Source organism: Somniosus microcephalus, chromosome 6 (assembly GCF_052327205.1).
Source record: "Somniosus microcephalus isolate GS21.2 chromosome 6, FLI_Smic_1.0, whole genome shotgun sequence".
Lineage (NCBI taxonomy): Eukaryota > Metazoa > Chordata > Chondrichthyes > Squaliformes > Somniosidae > Somniosus > Somniosus microcephalus.
The window spans coordinates 222,573,564-222,600,399 of NC_140992.1; positions in this window are offsets into that span (position 1 = coordinate 222,573,564).

Consider the following 26,836-nt stretch of genomic DNA (forward strand, 5'->3'; position numbering starts at 1 on the left):
TTAAATCTTAACAGAATGATTTTCTTGTAACTGCCCTCTGAAGTGGCTGAGCAAGCCACTCAGTTGTACCAAACTGCCACGAAGCACAGACTGCAGCAGTTCAAGTAGAAGGCCCACCACCACCTTCGCAGGGCAACTAGGGTCGGACAATAAACGGCAGCCTTTCCAGCAGCGCCCACATGCTGAGAATGAATATAAAAAATGAGAGCTTCCTTCCCCTTTAAATGCCAGCTAACATATCTGTGGCTGTCTGCTCATTGCAGCTTTCTTCTGCCATTGTTACCACCTCCTGTAGCTTCAGGGTGTTTTTAAGCAAATAGGATATTATGCCCTTCCCTATTCCTGGAATTCAAGAGTTTCCGCAAGACCTTTATCCAGATGTGTGATCACATCCCTTCTTTAGACTGTGGATTACTGATCTTTAGCCTTTAGCTTGGGAGCAGAATTATATGGCCCGAGGCTTGGTTGGTCATTAGAGAATCTCATCAGGAGTTCTGTTTATTTCTAAACTTCAGTTTAGTTTGGCCTGGTGATTTATAGCCTTGGTTGGTGTTTGGGGTAATAGGCCCATATCTCCCAAGCAGCTTTTGGTATGAGCAGCATTTGGCAATTTGCATTTTGAGATCTTCAGAGCTTATCGTGTCATTGCATTATTTAGGTACTTTGGGCATGTTTCTCAATCCTCAGCTAAGTTCAGTGGAATAGTTGTAGCTCTTAGTGATACAGCCAGTAAGTCAAGATTGCCTTATGTATAACAGCTGAGTCAGCCTCTCCTCCTCTCCCCCATCCGATGCCAATATATATTTTGCTAAATCAATAAATGGTTGTGTGTGTGGTTGCTTGAGCTAAAAGCATCATTAAAATTCATATCTGAGAATTATTTTTTAAGACTCAAAAAAGAAAATGGAGTCTATGGAAGGTCACATTGGGCATAGACAGAAGATGGCTGTTGGTGATGCTTTAGTGCAGTCCACTTAAAATTGGTTTATATAACTTATTATCCAGAGTATATACTTAGCAGGACCATGTGTGAGGTGCTGCGGTGCATAAACAACTTTATGGAGAAAAATACAGTGATTGGAGATGGTTAAGAGATCTTAGAAGCATGGTATTTTACACTGGCTAGGCTCCACTAGGGAGAAACTAATGAAAGGGAAAGCTGACACATTTAGATGAATAAATTACAGGTATGCACAACAACAGACCTCTCATCTTTACCCAGGTCATTTTGAGGCAGTAGTGTAAACGTGGTATTACTGTTAGGGTAAGAAAAACAAATATGATGACATGAGAAAGATAAGCAGAGAGCATTGTTCACCAGCAAGCCCAAAATATCTCTGACTAGTTAGAAGAAATTTTGATTTTGACTAATTAGCACTCAATTGTCTTTTTCATTGCCGTATTTCAGTCAGTTTGGACCGATAACACCACCTAAAACAGCTGCATGCTGATTAGGCGTGGGCTCGTGGTTTTTGGAGGCAATGCTTTCCATTAGCACTCATAGAACAACAAATTGAATTGAATCACACCTTGAAATTGTGATAAACCATCCCTTTATCCTGTCTGTAATCGGCACTCATTTGGGTGACAATGAAAGTTTGCCTGTCACAATATTACCTAACTTTAAATCAATTAAAGTATCAGTCAGCTGCCCCCATGAATTATGCAATTGGTTATTCAAATTACCTGTGTTGTCACCCAGAATATATGTAAAGGCGGCTGATTAGAAAAAATGTGGAATTTCTCAGGAAGAGGCCAGCCTCTGTCTTTTGTGGAATTCGGTTTGCTTTTCATAAAAGCAAATAATAATTCTAATAAAGTGACAGCATCGAACTAATCATTGTCTTAAATTGAAGGACATAAGGTCATACTGACAAAAGCAACGAATCCACAAATACTGTTCAAAAATGCTGATTGCATAAAAGATACGTGCTAGGCATAGCAAAGCAGGAGATAGATTCTGTATAAATATACTTATATACTGCACCTAGTGCACAACAGAAATCTTCTCCCATAGTGATATTATACTTCTCTAAATATCTTCTCTGTATTAATACACAGTAGGGCAAGTGTTGATAAATATTATATTACCTGAGTGTTCAAGGTATTCTATGGGACATCAAAAGCAACATGTGACCTGGTGGAGGTTAAAAAACTCTTTGGCCGGAATTTTCAGTGGTAAGAACAGGTGGATTGGGGGAAGTGAAAGTTGTACAATTATAAAACCCGACCCCAACCCACCTCTAACTCGCCCACTTTCACCCTTTATTCCAGCGGGACGGGGGGGTGGGTTGCCAACCTGCTGCCAGGAGGCGGATTGGCAATTTAAATATTATAATGAGACCTGATGGCTCTACTTTAGGTTTTACTGCAGGTAGCCGGGGATCCTGGGGCTCGAGGAGCAGGAGTGCTTCCTCCCGGCCCCCCAAGCTCCCCCATCATCAGCCTGTACCCCCTGGGGTTGGGGATCCAACCTCCCCAGGACCAGACCCACTGCCGGGCCTGGAACACCCCCCCTGAGATCGCGATTCGGCCCCAGGGCCAGGATTAGACCCACCTTCGGGATTGCTCTCACCCCCCTCCCCCAGGGGATCGGACACCACCCCCCCCCCGCCATCCTGGGCCCAGCAATTACCTGGTCCTGTGGCCTCCTGGTCTGAGTTCCCCACACAAATGGAAGCCAGCCTGTTAATCAGGCTGACTTCCGGGCGGGAAACCTGTGCTTCACGTCGCACGCACACTGTTAAAACTCCATAGCATCCCGCTATCTCCCAGGTCCTCCCGGAAAAATCCAGCCCTTTCTCTCAGGCACTAGGATATATGACAAAACATTATCAGGTGCCCATTAAAGGGTCAATTATTTTTCTCAAGCTGCATCACAAAGTTAAAAGCACTCTGTCTCTACGGGATTTCTGAGACTTCAAGCACTGAAACCCGTGGCAGACTGCCTGAATGGTTGAATGACTTCTGTACCTGAAAATACCACAGGGGTAAGAGGATTTTGTCTTGCGATGTTCCTTATCGCTTTATATAAAAATAATCTCTAACTGGTCTTTTCAGTTTATTTCATCAGTGAAGCCACAGGATCTCGGCCTGTATAAAAAGATGAATAATGATTCCTTCTTTAGTATTCAGTGACATCATTTGAGTTGTGTATTTTAACAGGAGGATATTAGAGCTCTTGTCCGTGGAAGGTAATGAGGTCTAGCTCTGAAGTACTACTAGATTAGAATGAAATACGAACCCTATTACACTATGTTGCTGCAATTATTATCAGTAAGTTGCAATATAAATATGCAAATTATTTTGCTTGAACTTTAACATTTTCTGTAGGGGCTATTCATCTCCTTAAAGTATTACTTAAAACAGTAAAGAGGATTCATACATCATTGCCTGCCATTTTGAGAACAAATATTAATCAATTTTCACATTGCATTGGTGTTGAGGAGCTGTAATCTGCTCCATGCTGCAGCGACACAGCCGTAACTATAATACTGAGCCAGTCCAAGAAATCATGTGGTAATGCAGATGGAACATAGGATTTAATAGAGTTCCCAACACATCAGGGAAGTTCAAGATAACAATCACACAGGCAGCATTATTATTCATCTTATGGTATCACAATAAAATTATTGTAAAAATAATATAATGTCCAAAAGTGAAAATGATAAGTAATCATAATAAATGAAGGTTGCCTCAGTGGGTATAATATTTTTCCGGGTTCATCAATTTTAAAGAAGATTAATACCTATATGTTTTCATTCAATCTAAACAAGAAGTATGAGATCTCCTGGTAGCTCTGGCAGTAAAGCAGCTGACTTCCAAATAAGAGATCCAAATTAAAGCCATAGTCTTGATTAACCCGCAAAGTCAATGACTTCACCAGGGTGGAGGACGGGTCAAGGGACAGAAAGTACCTTCTGTGGGGCAATCAAAAGTGCAATCAGAAGAGAGGGTAAAATAAACATTTTAAATGATCTACTGTATACTACATTTTGTACGCAAGTGAAATAGAAATTTGACTAGATTCCATCCTATGGGCTTACCAAAGAGGAGTTTATATTTTCAACGAATAGGTCTTGTCAGTGCAGTTTATAATTTTTTGTTAATGAAACAGTTCCAAAGTGCTGAGTTTTAATGCACCATCTATGTATTTGTGGAAATTCAAATTACATGGCCCAATTCTAGTCTCCAATTTTCTAAACAATGAAGGGTAACTATATTATGTCTAGTTTTGTTTCAGTTGTGAAGCCTTTATTAGGCCCAAAGCACTGCTACATTTTCTCATTGCAGGACTTTTAAAGAAAATAAAGTTATTTTCACTGTATTTATCTTTGAGTTTTCACAAAGTTGCATTCTCATGATCATTGAACCCACTATCACTTCGGTAGTTTTGCTATGCATTAGAATCGCTACCTTTTTGTCAAGTCTATAACCAGACAGGGGCAGCATAGGATCAAGGCAGCAGATGGGATCTGACTTGAGTTTTAAGGTTTACTTTGTTGCTGATCAAAATTCATCCAAACTTTAATAGCTTAAATAAATACCTCCACACCATCAGGTGCAGAATTCAGTAAGGAAAATGGGCTTTCATTTTGTCTGGTTTATATTTTAGAAATTTCTGGACAATCTACCCAACAAAAAGAAACAGACTAAAAAGACACAATTTAAGATAGATTTATATCCCAGAAGAACTGAGAGGAGAATATGTGCTTAGAAATACTTCAGACTATCTAAATAGTGCTGGATGGAGCTGAGTAGGCTCCAGGGCAGCTGAACACATAATCCCATTTATTACAAGCAGTCTGGTAATAATTATTACATCAGGCATGTCCCAGTCATACCTTCTTTTGGCAGTAAACCTTGCCATGTTTAGACAGATGCAGCTTATGGAGTTTTGATTATCAGAGCCACATCATCCAGATGCAGCCAATTCATCATTGTATAACAGTAATACTACTCACTCTGTCAAAAAGAGAACATTTTCACATTCATGCTGTTTTTATTTCACAAGTCATTAACATTTTGTTGAAAGAAAGTCAGGAATAGTTCAAGAATGACTAGATTTTGAGTGATCTCATTTAGAGCGAGGTAGCTTTTAATGTTGTGATTGTTGATGAATAACATGTATGTCTGACACGAGGAAATTATTGTGCACAAGCTATGTACCAAACAACGGATTCCAAATAGTATCACACACAACACAGCAAAGACATTTCAGACCTTAATTTCTGAGATAGACAAGATGCACTGGAAGAATTATGGGGAGAAATACTATTCATCTTTAAGGAGGTATTTCCTCATGAAAATAGAAACTTTAGGGGTAATTTTGACTTTATAGTGTAAAATGGGTCATCGCAACCCGGCAGCCCGTTTTACATCCCTCCCCATTTTAATCTCCATTCAGATCCCACAAACACCAATGAGATAAATGGCCAATTAAACTGATTTTGGAAGTGTTGACTGAGGGCTAAAGGTTGACCAGGAGAACTCCCCTGCTCTTCTTCAAATAGTACCATGCAATCTTTTACACCCATCTGAATAGGGTGAAAGGGCATCAATTTAATGCCTCATCCAAAAGATGGCACCTCCAACAATGCAGCATTTCCTTAGTACTGCATTGGAGTGTCAGACTAGATTATGTGCTCAAGTCCCAGCATGGGGTTTCAACCCAGGTGCTTTAGACTCGGAGGCAAGAGTGCTACCACTGGGCCAAGCTGACACGAGGGAATCATTTAAATTAAGCTAATAGTGCAGTTGTAGTGCAACAATGCAGGAATCAGCCTTTCATACATACTACCTGGAGGAAGTAGTCCCACACTGTAATTTTAAAGTTGAAAATTACCACTAGATAGCCTTTAAATTCCTACGGTTTGAAAAGAGCTGACAAGACAGTTGGCTCTGATCAAACATTGGAAATTAGATTGGCAATCGGAGGCTGGCAAACAGAGCTCTGTATGTGCATTCACCCACAATGTGGTGGAAGCAGGACAGCGCCGCTCATTGCTGTCTGCTTGCACTGCTCCAAGAGTAAGCACGGATTTGAAGTGGTATGTGCAATATAACTGCGACATCAGATAGAAAGACATACAACTGTGTTTTGGTGTTGAGCAGATTACTTGATATTTATTTCCCCCAATGGGCCATTGAAAATTAATGGTAACTTGTCTTCCAAATATTATCCATACATTTCATGTGGAAGATCCTTTCAGCCCTGACCCCCAACACCCACCCCGAAAAAAGAACTATAGGTAATTTTTAGGAATCAGTGCTCAGAATAGGCCCCGGAGCACCTGAGTATTTGGTGATATTTGGGTATTTACAAAATTAAAGATAGACCTTGAAACCATCAGCACCAGAGAAGACAGGTATAATATATTCATTGTTGTACACTGCCAAAGATCAGATATGGACACCCTTCTGCCCCCCAAAAATCAGTCTTTGCGTCGCCCCTATAGTAATAAAGACTAATGGTACGCATGGACTACCAGAATACTGGAGAATAGATAGTTAAACAAAACGGATTCCCTTCTGAACCACTTAAGTAACAGATAAAGGAGTAATTTTATCTTTGGCCAACATCATGCCCTTTACAGTGCTGCTGCAGGCCCACGTCAGTCACTGCCCAGCTGGATTTCCTGCCCTTCCAAATGGCAGGCTGCTTATAAGCAGCACGACTATTGTCAGCAGCTCACTTCCTATATTTAAATGAGGCCCGATCATATATATCAATCAAGCTTCCTGTCGACCACATGGTGCCCTGCCCAGCGCCTGGCCAATGTACGACAGAAACAAACATTGATCCCAGAATGTTGCTGCACGGAGACAGCCTAATGGCCCATAAAGTTTCCACCAAAGCTTCTCGCCACATAAGCAATTAATTCTCATTCCACTCTCTTACTTGCTCCCACCCTCAACTCCTACTTATCCCTTTTAAAAGAACTTATGGACTATTTCAAAAATAGTTTGTGACAAAGAATTTCACATTCTAACCACCCTCGGTGTAAAGAAATTAGTAATAACCACCTCTTTCATTCTTCTTGTAATTATCTTAAGTTTGTGTCCCCTCATTACTGTCTCTCCGATCAGTGGAAGCAGTTATCACCACCTATCTTTTCATAATCTTGAAGGCCTTCATCAGGTCACCCCTTAACATTCTCGGCTATAATGAAAAGAGCCCCAACCTCTCAAGTCTTTCATCATAACAGTATCCCCTGAAACCCTGCTTCTACCCTACACCTTTTCCATTACTTTTATATCCTTCCTATAATGGGTGTGCAAAACTGCACTCCAACTGTGGCCTAACTAAGATCTTGCACAAATTTAGCATTACCTCATTACTTTTGAGTTCTATGCCACTAGTTGCAAAAGCAAGGATTTAGATTGTTGTTTTTATGGCCTTATCTATGTGTGCTGCCACCTCTAATAATCTATGTACCTACATACTAAGGTTCTCTTGCTATTCTACTTCATTTAAAATGCCAGTATTTAAGAACAAAAAGCATATTAAAATGCATACTATTGACGAGCAGACAATTTGGATTTTGGATTGATCCATTTTTACTACCAAAAAAAAAGAAAAGAAATCTAGAATGGCCTGAGAAGGACAATGATGGTTGTGCTTCCCAATTAGTGAATGCCTTTTGGTCTGGAAATGGGTCTGTCATTTCTTTTAAAGCATTAATACAAAAAACCCATACATCAGGAAAAAAAATGACCATATATCATTTTAAAATAAAAACACGACTAACAGAAATCCATGAAGATCAAATCAAATGACCTCAGGGTCAATACCTACTTTAGTGCAAAATGTCAGATTATTATGACCAGCTGTGTAAATGCTTTTGTATTAACCAGAACTATCAATCAATTTTATTCCTACCTTATTGTTTCTAAATAGTTTGACTGCCACAATATTTAGGTACATATAACTACAGTGATCTATTTTAAATCCATTCTATTAACAGCTGTTCCAAGTTTTTGTACCATGCTTCTATGAAAAGGACAAGGATATCCAGTAGTGACCCTTCTAACGCACTCACTAGTTATGCTACGCGGGGTACCAGTTTCTATGCTGGTGCTTAGAAGGACAAGTGAGAGTGCATCTCTGGGAGGGTTTGCCCCTTAATCTGTGCTCCTGGAAGGCCCAAGATGTTTGATGGACCTAGAAAAGGAAGGGAGGGGAGCGATGAGGCTTTGCATGATGTGGCAAGGGTAAGCAGTTGCAGATAATTATCAGCACAGTGTGCCACAAGATTGTTACGCTGTGTGTGTGTGAGAGTTAAGCAGAAAGAGAAAAGGAAAGGAAGATTCCCAAACACCATGCTGTGTTTACCCTCTATCCTGGGCATTTCCAAAACTGTGTGCCTCCTCTCTACCAATGATGTTGATGGCAGCTTCTTGCATTGGTGTCAGGATCTGTAGAAGTGGGACAGTCTCTGTTCTCATACTCTCTTCTGTTGTGTGCCAGATTTTCCTGCAGAGAAGAGTAGCAGTGAGTTAGCCTGTACCCTGTCAAAGGGTTTTGAAGATATCTGAGGCAGCTTAGCATAGTGTGTATGATGAGCGGAAGAAGCAGCAAGCGTGGCCAAGAGAGGAGAGTAATTGTGAGGGCAGCAGCAGCTTTTGCAAAACAGAAGGAGGTGCAGTGATTGGAGGAGATGCTTGGGAAGTAGGGGAAGGGAGGCTTGGGTTAAAGTAAGGTGTTGCAGGGCTCTACAGAAGGTGAGAGAGATGTAAAGCAGAATCTTACCTTGGCAGTCCTGGTGAGGTCATTAATGCTTAGAATTGATGTTGACATCACTGATGCTAATAGCTGGTATAAAACTGCTACGGTTTATAAATGTACAGACATCTGGTAGTTTTACTAATGTGGCTCCATCACTAAATATTTAAGTGACATAAATGTTTATTAGCCTTTTTTTCCTCAGTACAGGCTACTTCTTCTTCATGGCCTCCCCACAATAATGTTACGCACTGGCAATTGACAAAAATTTAGCTGAAATACACAATATTGGACATGCAGCTACTTACATTGATGCCACTATATATTAAATTAATGCTATTGGTAGAACTGGGTCGGAAATGAGTCACTAAATATTTCAAAGCTTTGAAAACAACTGGCTCTTTGAAAGTGCTTATTTACCTCAGAATGTATGATTGAACATAATGTCAGTGATCACGTCACCTACATTTGCCACATAGCAAAAGCTGACATCAACTTTGCCAATAAATCTCATGTTTGTTGTCTTGTGAAGAAACAAGGATAATGACCTGTGTCATGTATAGAGTCAATAATGATGACATCTTCGAATGATTTGAAGCTTCAAACATTTGTGCTTTAAATCACAGAATTCCCTTCATGGAACTTTTTCCCAGCTCAGATCAGTGCAACATACTGCAACAAACTACTGGCACCAGCAATAGAACAAAAGGCTCATGTGGGAAAATATATCATTCTGCCCTGCATAAAGAAAATTACATATTTCTACAGCTCACCAAATACAAATACACATTTTTTCTATATATAAGATGGAATGTATTCTTTTACACTAACATTTGATAGGACAGAAATAAAAAGCGTAAACAGATATTTAAACCCATTCTAAGTCGTCATCACCAAGCCTCGTGAATGTCTTTCCAATGTCAGAAGGTGTTTGTACACTTTCTTATCACTAACCAGTTGCTACCTTTTTAGTTTTCCACAAGCATTTCAACAATTCGCACAGTCCTAGTTGATCATCTGCTCACCACAATGGTCAGTGACCAGAACATGACACCATGGGGTCGATTTTCCCGAAGCTGTTGGGAAGAAGGTGGGACTACAACTTTCGGGTTTTAGACCCGCCTACTTCGACGTCCGGCCAATCCGCGCGATTTTCCTTTGATTGACCTTGTTGAGCCCACCCAGCGGGCTCAGCAGGCCAATTAAGGGCCACCCGGCAACAGGTGACATCACAGACTGCAATTTCATCTGTCAAGAGTTCTTGACAGATGAAATATCAGTGTTTCACAGCTGTTTGAAGCTGTGAAACACTGACAGTCTGAGTTCTAACATGAGTCCTTCTGCACAGACTCAGTTAGAACTCTCAGCAGCACTCAAAGCTGAAGGCTGTCACTTTTCACAGATCGCAGCCGTTCAGCTTTAAGTGCCGGCTGAGTGATGGGCTCTCGACTGCTACAGGAAGAAAGGCTGTTAAGGTAAGTACAGGTAAGTAAAACTTCTTTACACACTTTAGACACACCAAACACACTTACCTTTGCACTATGCACCCAGCACTCACCTGAGCACCGACATCACAACCTCTCCAACTCCTTTAACCCGACGGCCCGCCTGCTCTAACCTGGCGTGGTTTGGAGCCGTCGGGAATCCCAAACGAAACCCCTCAAAATAGGGATTAGGCTAAAAACTGCCTGTTAACTACCTGTTAACAGGCAGTTAATTGGCACTAATCCCTTCCCGCCTGGGGTCGGTGGGTCCCAGTGCGGGGCGGGTACCTGCCGCCCCTGAAACTTGCGTGGGGCGGGGTTTTGGGCGGGATGGTATCGGGACCCCCAAATTCGGGATTTCCCCCCCTCACATGCCTGAAACCCCGCCTGACGGCTCCAGGAAAATCGACCCCCACATATCAAATCACAGTGTCAGTCTCTCATTTCCAAACCAGTCAGCATCAGTGCTCTTTTATAGCTGTAACTACATACCATTGAAATTCAGTGCCACAACCTCTCGCTATCCTGAATTCCCCAACTACATCCAAGCAAAATGTCCACCACTTTCTCTGTGAGAATAGCATTTGCTACTTACAGTCTTGTGGTCCTTTGGCAATGTATGTATATCTTAAATAGATGGCAGCAAGATTTATATTTATTTACAGATGCAGTGTGGTGCTCTGCATTTAAGATGTGGGGGGGGGCGATTTTAACTCTAGCTACCCTGCGAAAATGGGGAATGTGGGCAGTTAACACAGCCTAGTTTTCTTAAATGTCCTGGACACGCAGGAGCTTATGGTTCCCAATTTTAACTTACTCAGTTGAGCATGCAGCAAGGACACCTGTCCAAAACTGGTGGAGACTCTTTTTTTACACATGCATCATTGCAATTTTAACCCAGCGGTCTGAGGGGGAAGCCGCAGTGGTTCCTGGCCAAGCTAGCAGGGAAGAGGATCGGGGCTAGAAAGGCTCCACAAAGGTAGTTTGTTTTTTAACTTTCCTTGTGGGGCCTGGAGAAGCAGGACAGCCACGGCCGTCGATTTTGCCATTTACCTGTTCTCGGCAGGCGACCTCCGGGCTGCATGATTTCCCATCACTTCTCACCGATATCCCGGTCGGAACGGCTAGGAAGTTGGCCGACAGTACTTAGTTGAGGCCCAGGAGTTAAAGTATTCCTGAACCTTATTATTGGAGCAGCGGGTGTGTTCTTAATTCACACCACTACTCGCCCATCGAAAACAGAGTTAAAATCAGGCGAGTGCAATTCAAAAAGAATAGCTTAGCTCTGTCTTGACTCAGGGCCTAAGTGCAGCTCAACCCTGCAATCATGGTATAACCTAAAGAGTTACCTTCACATGGTCCATCTCCGACTCTTCCCTGCCTCGATTTCTCTGGGAGCGATTTTGCCAGCCCTGGGGAGGCGGGTATGGAGGCAGGACTGCCGGGAAAATGGCATTATTTGGGGCCGGGTGCCCAACCCGCCTCCATGCCATCTTCCCAGGAGGTGAGTAGCCGTCCCATGCCGGGTCCCGTTTCTTTGGAGGTAGGAAGGGATTAAAGCTTATTAACTGCCTGTTAACAGGTAGTTAACAGGCAGAAATAGGATTAGTCAGTTTTTGCCCTCACAAGTGGGGGCTTCCCGAAGGCTCCGAAATCCGCCAGGTCAACGAGGCGAGAAATGGGTCTGCGGGGGTCGGGGGGGGTGCAAAAGTGTGCTGTGAAGGTAAGTGATGGGTGCAAGTATGGAAAGGTGAGTATCTGAGGTAAGTGCAAAGTGTTAGTAAAAGTGTACTTACCTTTGTTTCTCTTCTGCAGGCTTCAGTCGGTGTGGTTGCATGGTTGAATTTCCAAATTAGTTGGAGGGTGAGAAAGTTGTATCTCTAACCAGTGTCCTGATCTTAAACAAAGGCAATTACAATGGCATGAGGGCAGAACTGGCTAAAGTGGACTGGAAACATAAATTAAAGGGTAAGACAGTTGAAATGCAGTGGCGGACATTTAAGGAGATATTTTATAACTCTCAACAAAAATATATTCTAGTGAGAAAGAAAGATTTTAAGAGAAGGGAACACCATCCGTGGCTAACTAAGGAAGTAAAGGATGGTATCAAATTGAAAATGAAGGCATACAATGTTGCCAAGATTGGTGGGAGACCAGAGGATTGGGAAATTTTTAAAAACCTGCAAAGGATGACTAAAAAAAATAAAGAGAGAGAAGATGAATTATGAGAGAAAACTGGCAAGAAACATTAAAACAGATAATAAGAGCTTCTACAGGTATATAAAAAGGAAAAGGGTAGCTAAAGTAAACGCTGGTCCCTTAGAGGATGAGACTGGGGAAATAATAATGGAGAACGGGGAAATGGCAGAGACTCTGAACAAATATTTTGTATTTGTCTTCATGGTAGAAGACACTAACAACATCCCAAAAATGGATAAACAAGGGGCCACAGGGAGGGGGGGAACTAAAGACAATCACTATCACTAAGGAAATAGTACTTGGTAAAATAATGGGACTAAAAGACGACAAGTCCCCTGGACCAGATGGCCTGCATCCCAGGGTCTTAAAAGAAGTGGCTGCAGAGATAGTGGATGCATTGGTTGCAAAATTCCCTGGACTCTAGAGAGGTCCCAGTGAATTGGAAAACCGCAAATGTAACACCCCTATTTAAGAAAGGAGAGAGGCAAAAAGCAGGAAACTATAGACCAGTTAGCCTAACATCTGTCATTGGGAAAATGCTGGAGTTTTTCATTAAGGAAGCAGTAGCAGGGCATTTGGAAAATCATAATGCAGTCAGGCAGAGTCAGCATGGTTTTATGAAAGGGAAATCATGTTTAACAAATTTGCTGGAGTTCTTTGAGGATGTAACGAGCAGGGTGGACAAAGGTGAACCAGTAGATGTGGTGTATTTGGATTTCCAGAAGGCATTCGATAAGGTGCCACATAAAAGGTTACTGCATAAGATAAGAGCTCACGGAATTGGGGGTAATATATTAGCATGGATAGAGAATTGGCTAACTAACAGAAAGCAGAGAGTCGGGATAAATGGGTCATTTTCCGGTTGGCAAACAGTAACTAGTGGGGTGCCACAGGATCGGTGCTGGGGCCTCAACTATTTACAATCTACATTAATAACTTGGATGAAGGGACCGAATGTAATGTAGCCAAGTTTGCAGATGATACAAAGATGGGTGGGAAAGCAAGTTGTGCAGAGGACTCAAAGAATCTGCAAAGGGATATAGACAGGCTAAATGAGTGGGCAAACATTTGGCAGATGGAGTATAATGTGGGAAAGTGCGAGGTTATACACTTTGGCAGAAAAATAAAAAAGCAAATTATTATTTAAATGGAGAGAGATTACAAATGCTACAGTTCAGAGGGACATGGGGGTCCTTGTGCATGAAACAAAAAGTTAGCATGCAGGTACAGCAAGTAATCAAAAAGGCAAATGGAATGTTGGCCTTTATTTCAAGGGGGTTGGAGTATAAAAACAGGGAAGTCCTGCTACAACTGTACAGGGTATTGGTGAGACCACACCTTGAGTACTGCGTACAGTTTTGGTCTCCTTATTTAAGGAAGGATATACTTGTATTGGAGGCAGTTCAGAGACAATTCACTAGGTTAATTCCAGAGATGAGGGGGTTGACTTATGAGGAAAGGTTGAGCAGGCTGGGCCTATACTCATTGGAATTTAGAAGAATGAGAGGTGATCTTATTGAAACAAATAAGATACAGAGGGGGCTCGGCAAGGTAGATGCAGAGGGGATGTTTCCCCTCGTGGGGAAATCTAGAACTCCGGGCACAATCTCAGAATAAAGAGTCGCCCTTTTAGAACTGAGATGAGGAGGAATTTCTTCTCTCAGAGGGTCATAAACCTATGGAATTCTCTGACCCAGAGAGCTGTGGAGGCTGGATCATTAAATACATTTAAGGTGGAGATAGTCAGATTTTTGCAAGATAAAGGAGTGAAGGGTTATTGGGAGCGGGCGGGGAAGTGACTTTAAGCCATGATCTCATTAAATGGCGGAGCAGGCTCGAGGGACCAAGTGGCCTAATCCTGCTCCTATTTCTTATGTTCTTATGTATGCGGAGAGTCTCAAACCTCTGCATTGGAGACGACAGATGGCCATTGCATTCTGAAATACAACAACCATCTAATTTCTGCAAAAGAAAGATGTTTGTTGAGGTCTTGAATTCAAGACCTCATCAAACTACAGAGAATGTCACTGTTTGACAACTTCACAGAGCTGTCAAACGATGACAATTAGTGTCATAGAGAGTCATAGAGTTATACAGCACAGAAAAGGCCCTTTGGCCCATCGTGTCTGCACCAGCCATCAAGCCCTATCTATTCTAATCCCATTTTCCATCACTTGGTCCGTAGCCTTGTATGCTATGGCATTTCAAGTGCTCATCTATATGCTTCTTGAATGTTGTGAGGGTTCCTGCCTCTACCACCCTTTCAGGCAGTGAGTTCCAGATTCCAACCACCCTCTGGGTGAAAAAGTTTTACTTTAAATCCCCTCTAAACCTTCTGCTCCTTACCTTGAAACTATGCCCCCTGGTTATTGGCCCCTCTACTAAGGGGAAAAGTTCCTTTTTATCTACCCTATCTATGCCCCTCATAACTTTATGCACCTCAATCAGGTCCCCGCTCAGCCTTCTCTGCTCTAAGGAAAACAACCCCAGCCTGTCCAGTCTCTCTTCATAGCTGAAATGCTCCAGCCCAGGTAACATCCTGGTGAATCTCCTCTGCACCCTCTCCAATGCAATCACATCCTTCCTATAGTGTGGCAACCAGAACTGCACACAATATTCCAGCTGTGACCTAACTAGCGTTTTGTACAGCTCCATCATAACCTCCCTGCTCTTATATTCTATGCCTCAGCTAATGAAGGCAAGTATTCCATATGCCTTCTTAACCACCTTATCTACCTGTCCTCCTGCCTTCAGAGATCTCTGTACATGCACACCAAGGTCCCTCTGATCCTCTGTCCTTCCTAGGGTCCTACCATTCATTGTGTATTCCCTTGCCTTGTTAGTCCTCCAAATGCATCACCTCACACTTTTCAGGGCTAAATTCCATTTGCCACTGTTCTGCCCATCTGACCAACCCATCTATATCGTCCTGTAGCCTGAGGCTTCCCTCCTCGCTATTTACCATGCCACCAATGTTCGTGTCATCTGCGAACTTACTGATCATACCTCCTACATTCATATCTAAATCATTAATGTACACTACAAACAGCAAGGGACCCAGCACCGATCCCTGCGGTACACCACTGGACACAGGGTACCAATCACAAAAACAACCTTCGACCATCACCCTCTGCCTCCTGCCACTAAGCCAATTTTGGATCCAATGTGCCAAATTGCCCTGGATCCCATGGGCTCTTACCTTCTTGACCAGTCTCCCATGTGGGACTTTGTCAAAAGCCTTACTGAAGTCCATGTAGACTACATCAGCTGCACTACCCTCATCCACACACCTAGTCACCCCCTCAAAAAATTCAATCAAATTGGTTAGACATGATCTCCCCCTGACAAAGCTATGCTGACTATCCTTGATTAATCCTTGCCTCTCCAAGTGGAGACTAATTCTGTCCCTCAGAATTTTTTCCAATAATTTCCCTACCACTGATGTTAGGCTCACTGGCCTGTAATTCCCTGGTTTTTCCCTACTACCCTCCTTAAATAATGGTACTACGTTAGCTGTCCTCCAGTCCTCTGGCACCTCCCCTGTGGCCAGAGAGGTTCTGAAAATTTGTGTCAGAACCCCTGCAATCTCCTCCCTTGCCTCACACAGCAGCCTGGGATACATCTCGTCTGGGCCTGGGGATTTATCCACTTTTAAGCCCGCTAAAACCGTTAGTACCTCCTCCCTCTCAATGCTAATTTGTTCAAGTATATCACAATCCCCCTGCCTGATTTCTATGGCTACATCCTCCTTCTCCATAGTGAACACAGATGAAAAATATTCATTTAAAACCTCACCTACATCTTCCGGCTCTACACACAGATTGCCACTTTGGTCCCTAATGGGCCTTCCTTCATTTGCAGATGAAACGTCATACATTGACGTTCTCTGCAACTGGCCTTCCCTTAATTGGCCTGCTAGGCCCGCTGGGCGGGCTTAACAAGGTCAATCAAGGGAAAATAGTGTGGGTTGGCTAGAAGTTGTTGGAGGCGGGACTGAAACCCGACAAGTGGGAGTCCTGCCTCCAAAAGCTCCCCATTGGCAAAATCACCACGGCTGTCTCCATTTCTGGGGCTAGGCTATCGACAAACATCCACTACAAGCCCACTGACTCCCACAGCTACCTGGGCTACACTTCCTCCCACCCCGCTTCCTGTAAGGACTCTATTCCATTCTCCCAGTTTCTCCATCTCTGTGGCATCTGTTCTAACGATGCCACCTTCCATACTAGTGCTTCTGATATGTCTTCCTTTTTCCTCAACCGAGGATTCCCCTCTACTGTGGTTGACATGGCCCTTGACTGTGCCCGTTCCATTTCCCGCACTTATGCTCTCGCCCATTCCCCTCCCTCCCAGAACCACGATAGGGTTCCCCTTGTCCTCACCTTTCACCCCACCAGCCTCCACATTCAATGGATCATCTTCCATCATTTCCTCCACCTCCAGTGTGATGCCACCACCAAACACATCTTCCCCTCTTCTCCCCGTTCAGCATTCCGAAGGAACCGCTCTCTCCACGACACCCTGGTCCACTCCTCAGTCACCACCTCCCCTTCCCACAGCACCTTCCCGTGCAAGCGCAGGAGTTGCAACACTTGCTCTTTTACCTCCCCCCTTCCCACTTTCCAGGGCCCCAAACACTCCTTCCAAGTGAAACAGCGATTTACTTGAACTTCTTGCAATTTAGTATACTGTATTCGCTGCTCACGATGCGGTCTCCTCTACAATGGGGAGACCAAACACAGATTGGGTGACCGCTTTGCGGAACGCCTTCATTCAGGCTGCAAGTGTGACCTCGAGCTCCCGGTCGCCTGTCACTTTAATTCTCCGCTCCACTCCCACTCTGACCTCTCTGTCCTCGGCCTCCTATATTGTTCCAACGAGGATCAACATAAGCTAGAGGAACAGCACATCATCATATTAGGCACTGTACAGCCTTCTGGATGCAACATTGAGTTCAACAATTTCAGACAATAACCTCTGCCCCTATTTTTTCAGATGGCAGCTGTTGATGATTCTGCTATTCCCATTTACACCTCTTCTAGAGCCATTATTTGTTTATTTACTTGTCCCATTACCATCTCCCTTTTCTTTGTAAAAGAAAGAAAGACTTGCAGTTATATAGCGTCTTTCACAACCACTGGACGTCTCAAAGTGCTTTACAGCCAATGAAGTACTTTTTGAGGTGTAGTCACTGTTGTAATGTGGGAACCTGTTGCTGTTTGTGGCAGCCAATTTGTGCACAGCAAGTTCCCACAAACAGCAATGTGATAATGACCAGATAATCTGTTTTGTTATGTTGATCGAGGATAAATATTGGCCAGGACACCGGAGATAGCGCCCCTGCTCTTCTTCGAAATAGTGCCACAGGATCTTTTACGTCCACTTGAGAGAGCAGACGGGGCCTCGGTTTAACGCCTCATCCGAAAGATGGCACCTCCGATAGTGCAGAACTCCCTCGGCACTGCACCGTCAGCCTAGATTTATGTGCCCAAGTCCCTGGAGTGTGACTCTGAACCCACAACCTTCTGACTCAGAGGCAAGTGTGCTACCAACTGAGCCACAGCTGACACTCATACAATCATACCTTTTGTCATTTAATTACTCCTGCTTTCCACCCTATCACAGACCTTCCCTTTTGTTCTTTCCTCCCCTCCCCCTTTCCCTGCCCCTGCACCTACTTAAAATCTGTTACATCTCTAACTTTTCCCAGTTCTGATGAATGGTCATCGACCTGAATCGTTAACTCTGTTTCTCCCTCCACAGATGCTGCCTGACCTGCTGAGTATTTCCAGCATCTTCTGTTTTTTATTTTATAAACTAAAGACTGCTGACTACACTTCCACAACTGGAGAACTTCTGGTGACATCTGCAATTGACATTACTTACAGTCTACAGTACTGTGAATATGCTGCAGTATATTGCAGCTGTAAGATGCTACTGTCATCTACAAAGTGTCAAGAAAACTGCCTGGATCATTAAATGGAAGCCGAGTTTGTTGCACTCATGTATGACATATTTTTGACTGTTTTGAAATTGCACTGCACAGACATATTGCAGTTTTAAAATGTTGCTCCTTATATTAAACCTTATAGAAAGAAAATACTGCAACATTCTCAATTAGTTGTGGCATATCCTTTCTATTAGATGACACACGTTGCTAATAATACTGATCTCTAATTTCTCGCAGTATGCATTATGTCTGTGTTAAAGCCATGCGAGGAGCTCTGTAACAAGTTTCAACGATATTAAGCTGAATGAGTTATGACAGCTGTAACCCAAGAGGGATCAGAGACAGAATAAAAACAGTCTGCACCACAGACAAATGATGATAAAGTGATCCGTTTAATCAACCGTCAAAGAAAATTGACAAAGGCCAAAACCCTTTGTAATGAACAGCATGGTCTGACCTGCCAATGAGATAGATTGAAAAGTCACATCTCAATGAAAATCAAATTTTGTTTTTGAAAACAAAGGTGTGTGTTTCACCTATGAGTCACCCAGGGGATGGTTCAAGGTATACCATTTGTCATTTGACCATCCCAAGTGGACAAAATCAATTTGATCCAATACAAGATCTTATTTTTACCTTGAAATTGAGATTCAAATGATACCTGGTTGCTCTATAAGCCTACAGCATAAACACTTAACAAAGAAAGCACTCCACATAGCTAAATTACAGCCACTTTTGTTTTCAGTGACAGACCTAGAATATTGCCAGTCTGATTGATAAGCTAGCTCACATGCACAAGTCACACTTAAACTTCTGTCTCTGGCAACGTCCTGAAAAGGAAAACGCTGACACAAGTGGGTAGAAACTGGTCATCGTTGTGCCAGTTTTCTGGGTGGAAAAAGGAAGCAAAAGTCACCAATTTTGCAGGGCTATGCCTTGCGACCCAAGGACGCCCGAAAAACATCCAACTCCATATAGGCCTCAAACAATTTTCAGGCATCCCGGGTGGCTGCCTAAAACAGGTGTTAGGCCCCTTACCTATACTAATGAGGAGCATAGCGCCTGTTTTAGGACCCCTCAAAGAAATTGGACTGCCCTGAGTGGATTCGGTGCCGGGCCTGCTCTGCTCAGGTTTTGTTGGTGTGGATGTGGCCTAGGAGAATCCGCCACCAAAATTTATTTTAAAATTTTTCTGTGGAGCCAGGAGGAGCAGGAGTACTCCTGACCGCTGCTGCCAGCTGCATTCAGCTCCCTTCCTGCTGATCTCGCCACTTCCACCTCCTGGGACTTGCCTGATACCACTGCCGGCCAAGCCAGTGGCCCAAAATTCAATCTTCCTAAAGATTAAGCTGCCTGTGGAGGCGCGACAGGTGCATGCAGCTTGCCCAGCGTATGTAGATGAGGTCCCATTCCAGGATGGCCTTGGGCCTCTTAGTTGGGGCATATGCTGCAAATACAGCACCAAGTAGACCCGAAAATGGGCTCAGACGAATTTCTACCCCATACAATACATACAGCTTGCAGTTTAATCTGTTTTAATTTTAGGCTACAGTATATAATTTAGTTAAATAGAACACTACTTGTAATCCAGATCATTTTAAAGGGCTATATTTCCTTGCTGGTACCTACATCAAAAAAAATTATATTATTATATTCTACCAAGGTTGAAAAGAATAGGGAAGATGAGATCAATCAAGAAGTGGTCAAGTGATGTAAACTTGGATTTAAATAGATTGTAGGACAAAAGGGAGGTAAGCAGTTTGATAGTTTTGAGATCCTGCGAAAGAATGAGTGATATTAAGAGATTGTGGGATGTCTGGATTCCAACATAGGTAGGATGTAGGGAGGAGGGAGAGTCTACTTGTAGCTGAGGAGCAACAGTTTACGATCAAATCAAATGGATTTACTTTTTTATGGCCCATTATACAGGAAGTTGAAGATAGATTTCAAAAATGTAAAAGAAAATATTTTCAAGAGAAAAAATGCTGTACATCTGAAATAAAGACAGAAACTGTTAGAAATATACAGCAGGTCTGGCAGCATCTGAAAGGCATAAAACAATTTGGTTCATGACCTTTCATCAGAACTGAATTCAATATATGGATTCAAATTGAGCCCACAATAAAAATAAGGTTATGGTTGCTGAATGAAATCGTTCAGTTAGGCAACACTGATCCTTCTGGTACTTTAGTGAACGATCCTTTCAGTTCTCAAAAATACACATCATTTTTCAATTATACAATGTCTGTCAAACTCATTTGCATCGATGTCTAATATTGAAAATTATAAAATACAATTATAGAACTATTTTTTCATTAATAGAATTACTTAATGTATCATGTTGGAAAGTTTGGAAGACGATTGCAGCTATAGTCATCAAAGGTAAATTTCTAGTTTCCAGATCTTATATCCAGGATAATTTTGTTTCAAAGCTGCTAATACAATCTAGAGGAGATAAATGAACTAATCTTAAATCTGCATTTCTAACTACACATGGGGATAATAACCAAGAATGCCTTTGTTTTACTGACTGCAGCTGACTGTGAGGGTGTGTTAGTGATGAGAGTTGAGGTAACTAAATATTCAGGAAAATGGGATGTTATAGTGATGCACAGTAACATGGTGGGATCTGGGCTTGCCCTAAGTTCCTGATCTCAGCTACTGTCGTGAGGAGACAAGCCATCCCACTCCCCCAACAGGAAGACGGCGAAAGTTGGAGGGTAGCATAGCGGGGAATCTTAATAGTAAAGAGCGCGTGGGTATGTGATTGGGAGAGTTGTTAAAATCATTGAAAATATCAGCGGGTCCGGAAGCTTGCTCCAATGCGCCGACTTCCGGGTTTAACTCAGGCGCGTTTCGATACTCTGGAGATGCGGGTTGTTGCTTATAATATTTAAATGAGCCACTTTTGACAAGATTTTGACCTGCATTTAAAATTAATTTCACATGCACGAGTTTCACGGGCATCCTGAAACTCGCCATTGAAACTAAGATGAGAAGACTGAACGGCATTTCATGGGGCTCATTAAAAGTCAGCCATACAGACATTAATAAATACTCAGTGCTCACAGCTGCTTTCTTGCCTCCCACTGGGAAAGGGTTTGTTGAGAGTACTTATGGTGAGAGGCTAATTTGTGCACTATGGAAGTATTGAAATTCAAGATCAGGATGGGTGGTGCCATGGCTGCCTTAGATTTGCCCTCGGATGAGGAGCAAAATGACCATCATCAGCAGCAGCAGCAGCAGCAACAGCCTGCTGTGGAGAAAGCTACAGCAGAGAGGGGAGCAGCAGAGGACTGCAGTTTGCAGGAGGCACTAGCCACATAACAGGATGTACAGGCAATGGTTCTAAAGGCTGAGGTTGTCACGTCAGGTGGTGGCAGATATCTGCAGCTTCCAGGAAGAAGATCTGCTCCCTGCTGGACATGGTGGCCATGCGATATCAGTGGCTGTGAGAGTGACCACCAATCTCAACCTTTCTGTCTCCGGATCCTTCCAGTCTCCGGATCCTTCCAGGGTGCTGCCAGAGACACATCCAGCATCTTCCAGTCAGCTGCACACAAATACATATCACTGATGGATTGTTTGCCAGGGCCAGCAACTACATCAGTTTTGCCTGTGGTGACACTAGTTAAAATGAGCGGGCGTCAGGTTTGCGTCTCTGGCTGGCTTCCCACAGGTACAGGGAGTCATCAACTGCACACACATGGCAGTCTGCGCACCCCCAGATCAACCAGGAGTATTTGTAAACTGCAAGGGATTCCATTTGATCAATGTTCAGCTGGTATGCAAGCACAAGAAAAGGCTTATGCAGGCATGCACCAGATTCCCAGGGAGCTGCCATGAGGCTTTCAACCTGCTCCCCAATCTCTTTGGACCTGCAAGCAGACTTAAGGGGTGGCTACTAGGAGACTTGGCTGATGACACCCATGAGGAACATCACCAGCGAAGCCCAAGAACGATAAAAAGACAGCCATTTGACCATCAGATGTGTCATTGAGCAAGCGATCAGCATGCTCAAGATGTGCTTCGGGGGTGCCTGGACAGACCTGGAGGCGCTCTCACCAGCCAGGGTCCCCAGAATGATCGTGGTGTGCTGCGCTCTGCACAACATTGTGCAGCAGCGAGGAGTGGAATTGCAGGAGGAACAAGGCTCTGAGCACACATCGTCTGCAGATGAATCTGATGAAGAGGAGGAGGCGGCGGAGGATGAAGATGGCACCCCCAACACAGCAGCGGCCACTCACATTGACCGAGATGCCAGGGATTCACTTATAGCTGTAAGGTTCAGTTAGTCACTACCACTGGACTGATGTAACAATTACATCCAATGGCCACTCCACCCCACCCACCGCACCCCCAATCCCACTGACACAAAGCAGTCCTGTAACCAACCATCCACCCATTGATCCCTGACAATTTATGTCTTTCCATTCATCAACAAGCAACTGAAAAGGCAAGTTGCCACCCAACAACCAAGAACGGGCAAAGTAATAAATTTTGTATGAGTCTAGTAAACAACAGAAACTTAACAACATAGCATTTTGTCAAACGCCCTTGTTGACCTTCAAAGCTTTACTCTTTTTCCTACCACTCCTACGTGGTGCAACCCCTGTGACCTCAGCAGAGTTAGAGGCAGACTGCTCAGATCCCTGCTCTGACTGTTAGGATGCTCTTGGCCAATGACCTCTAATGTTGGAGACTGTGAGGTCCCTGCCAAAGACTGCTCCACCTGCACCTGTGCAGGGGCAGACTTGGCCATTGGGACAGGCGGCAGCATGTCCGGTACTGACTGAGGGGGGAGGGCAACGGATGAGAAATGGGAGCACTTTGAGTGGAGTTCCCACTTCCATATACCCGTTTGCCATCATCCCTCTCATGGGCCAGCCGCACTTCACTGCTACCACTCTGCTGGAGAGCAGCTTGGTGCAGCTCAATGAGGTGCTGTAAGGCCACAGCTAAGGTATCCATCTTCCTATTTAAGGCAACAGACATGTTGGCATCAAGAATTTGTATGGCCCTGATCAAGGCGTGCATGGATACATTTGATTGCCACGATTGATGTTCCATGGAGTTGGCCACTCTATCCATGGAGGAAGACATCCTCATAATGCCCTGCGACATCAACCCACTCATGCTTGAGCTGGACTCTTCCACTGTTTCTGCAATCATAGACCGTGTACGTGGAAGGCCTGCCAGTACGTTGCACATTTTCTGTTGTCCCTCAACGATTATTCTTTTCACCGGCGGCCCCCGGGGTACAGCATTTGTGTCCAGCTGAGCAGAGCTTGGGGAGGGCTGCACCCTCCGACGGGGACTCACCACAGCTGTCCCTGCCACCACTGCCTGCTTGTGCTCACTTGTGAACTGTGAGTCACCAAGTGAAAACTCAACTAACTGCCTAACTGGACCCACCAAAGAGTGAGTATCTGAGCTAGTGCATGGTAAGCAGGAGTCCTGTGACAGTGCACCCTCAGAAGGAATCAACTCCAATGAGAATTCATCGTCCAGGAGGGCCACTGACTACTGCTGTATGTGTGAAGGCCCTGGCGAAGAGAAAATATATGAATTAGTACCGACAAGGTAAGAATGTTGCAATTTAGCATTATGAAGATGATCATATTTCACTCACTGCTGAAATCAAGTCAGTGTGACTGAGTGTTGTATGACATGTGGGTCACTGACATTTAATTGTGTAACCAGGTAGCTGGGAGGTCCCATCTCCCTATCTCTGATGGCTAGGGACGCGGAAACACCACTGATCTCCAGCGCTTCCTCCTCTGCAGTGATTAGCTGTGAAAGCTGTGGAAGACCGCCTCTGGTTCTCTCCCTCTTCCTTGTATTCTGTGGTTTCTTCTCCTGCAACAGAGGAAAGACCTCTGAGTGAATGAAATGGCATGTGTTCAGCCGATTGATGGAGTGCATTTGGTGAGGGTGACTATCAGGGAGAGGCATCAAATTGCTTAAGGATCAGGGTGAGTAGCAGTGGTGGATGAATAGATGGGGATGTGAGGAAGTGCATAGAAAGAGAACGATGAGTGCACTTGCAAGATAAGTGGGTGTGAGGAATGTTGTGATGGAGGGTGCTTGACAAGGCAGAGTGAGGGAGTGGGGTGACACGACAGGATGTAGGTTAATGTGCAACTGTACTCACATTTCCTGACCTGCTAGTGATTAAAGCGCTTTCTGCACTGAATGCAGGAGCATGGCACAACGTGACTTCTCATTGCAGCAGCAGGTTTCTTCCCCCGTTGCTGGGGAAGAGTATCTCTCCTACACCTCATTGCACCCAGCAGTGCATCAAGGGATGCATCATTAAATCTTGCCGCTGCCCGTGACCATCCTGAATCCATCACAACACCTCTCCTTCACTTTGCTGCAACTCCTAACTCCTCCAAATTCCATCCTTGGATTAGCCCTTTAAATACATAAGAAATAGGAGCAGGAGTGGGCCATTCAGCCCCTCGATCCTGCTCCAGTTGAGATAGCGTCATGCGGGTCCACACCACGCCTGCTGTTGCACACTGGATGCCAAACCCGGAAGAAATATTATAATGAGGTGCCCCCATTGAAATTGCGCAAACCGACGCGCTGAAAGTTCTTCAGGGCTTTGCACCCCCACCGCGTTGGTGTTATTATTGGGGCCACTGTCCTTGAGTCGCTCTCACAATGCTTCAGTCAGTTCGGGGTGGCATAGACAGAGGCTGTCCCCCTACCTGGTTACCATCTCAGTCACAGGTGATGTGTGACCTGGAGAAATGGAAGGAGAGAAAAAAGGGAGGATAGCTATCAAAAAGGGAAAAAAAGGACCATTTCCTACTTTTAAAAAATGACACATGAACATATATTTTGTCCAACACTTTATTGAAGTTTTTAAAGTATTAAGATCATAAAAGTTATAATAAAAGACACAGCAATGATAAATATTATTCTCCAAAATAGCAATCATAAATAAAAACCCAATGATTTAACGTCACAAGTTACAGATTTTGAGAGATTTTTTTTTAAGCAGTGGGCCAACCTTATAATTACATTGGCTGGAGAAATCTGTAATCCATCTTGTCTGACCTTAAATTCTTCAGTAATACCACTCCTCCAGTGATACCACCAACACCAACCATTCTGAGGAGCCTCAACAGAGAAATCTGGCCATTTCATTGAAAATAAATATAACATTTCTTTTCATTAATTATGGTCATATTGTAAGATAATGTAAAATATATTTTTCACAGGTCTTTATTTGTTTCTTCATTTCAAGTAGCATGCTGTCAGGAAGACCTTTAATTTGCTGGCTTTGTATTGTGTTGATCAAAGTGACCTTTGCTTAAGAGCAGACACAAATCAATTTACTCTTGCACAACATTTGACAGATAGCAGCGCAACATATAATAAATGACAAGCGAGCACTAGCAATGAGAGAATATAACTGCCAGCTGCTTTTCATACCAACAATTTTCAGACAATGCAGTGGTGTTCCAACTAGGATTTATTTGTTCATCGAATAACAGGTGGTAATAATAAATGTAACATCTTTTTTTTAAAAAAAAGACGTTTCATTTCACAGACAATAATGGCTGAAGGTTTGAGCCCTCCACCAGTTGATGGAAGAAGAATAGTGTAGAATTTTACACACAAAAAATTACCCCCAAAAAAATGGCCATTTCCTTTGAGGCGAAGAAAAGACTTTTGGTCAATGGAACCGAGCTTTTGAAAAAGAATACCAGTGGATCTCCTGTGGCAATACTATGGTGAGTCAGCAGATTATGTAGATGTGGTGAGAGATAGTGTAATTAGTGGATTCTGATGAAGTGTTCTTTTGGTGGGTTCTTGGTAAATTGGAGCCGATCAGAAAGGGGTCACATTGTTTAGTGCAATGAGCATTTACAATATGGCGCAGTTTGTATGCTGAATTTTTAACATATTTAGCTTTTAGCTCCCATGCTTAGGAAGATCAACCAGGCAAGTGGCCTTCATTCCAGGCCTCAGCAAATGTTAGTCTTGAATTTACCACTCAGCGATCCATAGGAATGATTTGTTTTCTGGATTTCTCTCCTGAGAAGACTAACTGAGCAGAAGAACTCACTCTGTGGTGACTTGAAGAATCAAACCCATATACTTCCATTCAGCGGTGCCAAGAGTTAGTTCACTAATATGCTATTTCACTGGTCTGCTCAATGTGGAGTCAGTTTTACAACAATAGGCTTTTGGTTTAACTAATGTTACAATAACAACTTGCATTTATATGGTGCCTTTAACATAGTAAAACGTCCCAAGGCACTTCACAGGAATGTTATCAAACAAAATTTGACTTCGAGCCACATAAGGAGTATTAGGACAAGTGACCAAAAGCTTGGTTAAAGAGGTAGGTTTTAAGGAGTGTCTTAAAGGATGAGAGAGAGGTAGTGAGGCGGAGACATTTAGGGAGGTTTGCAAACCAAATATTTTAATATTATGACTAAACACTTTTTAATTGATATT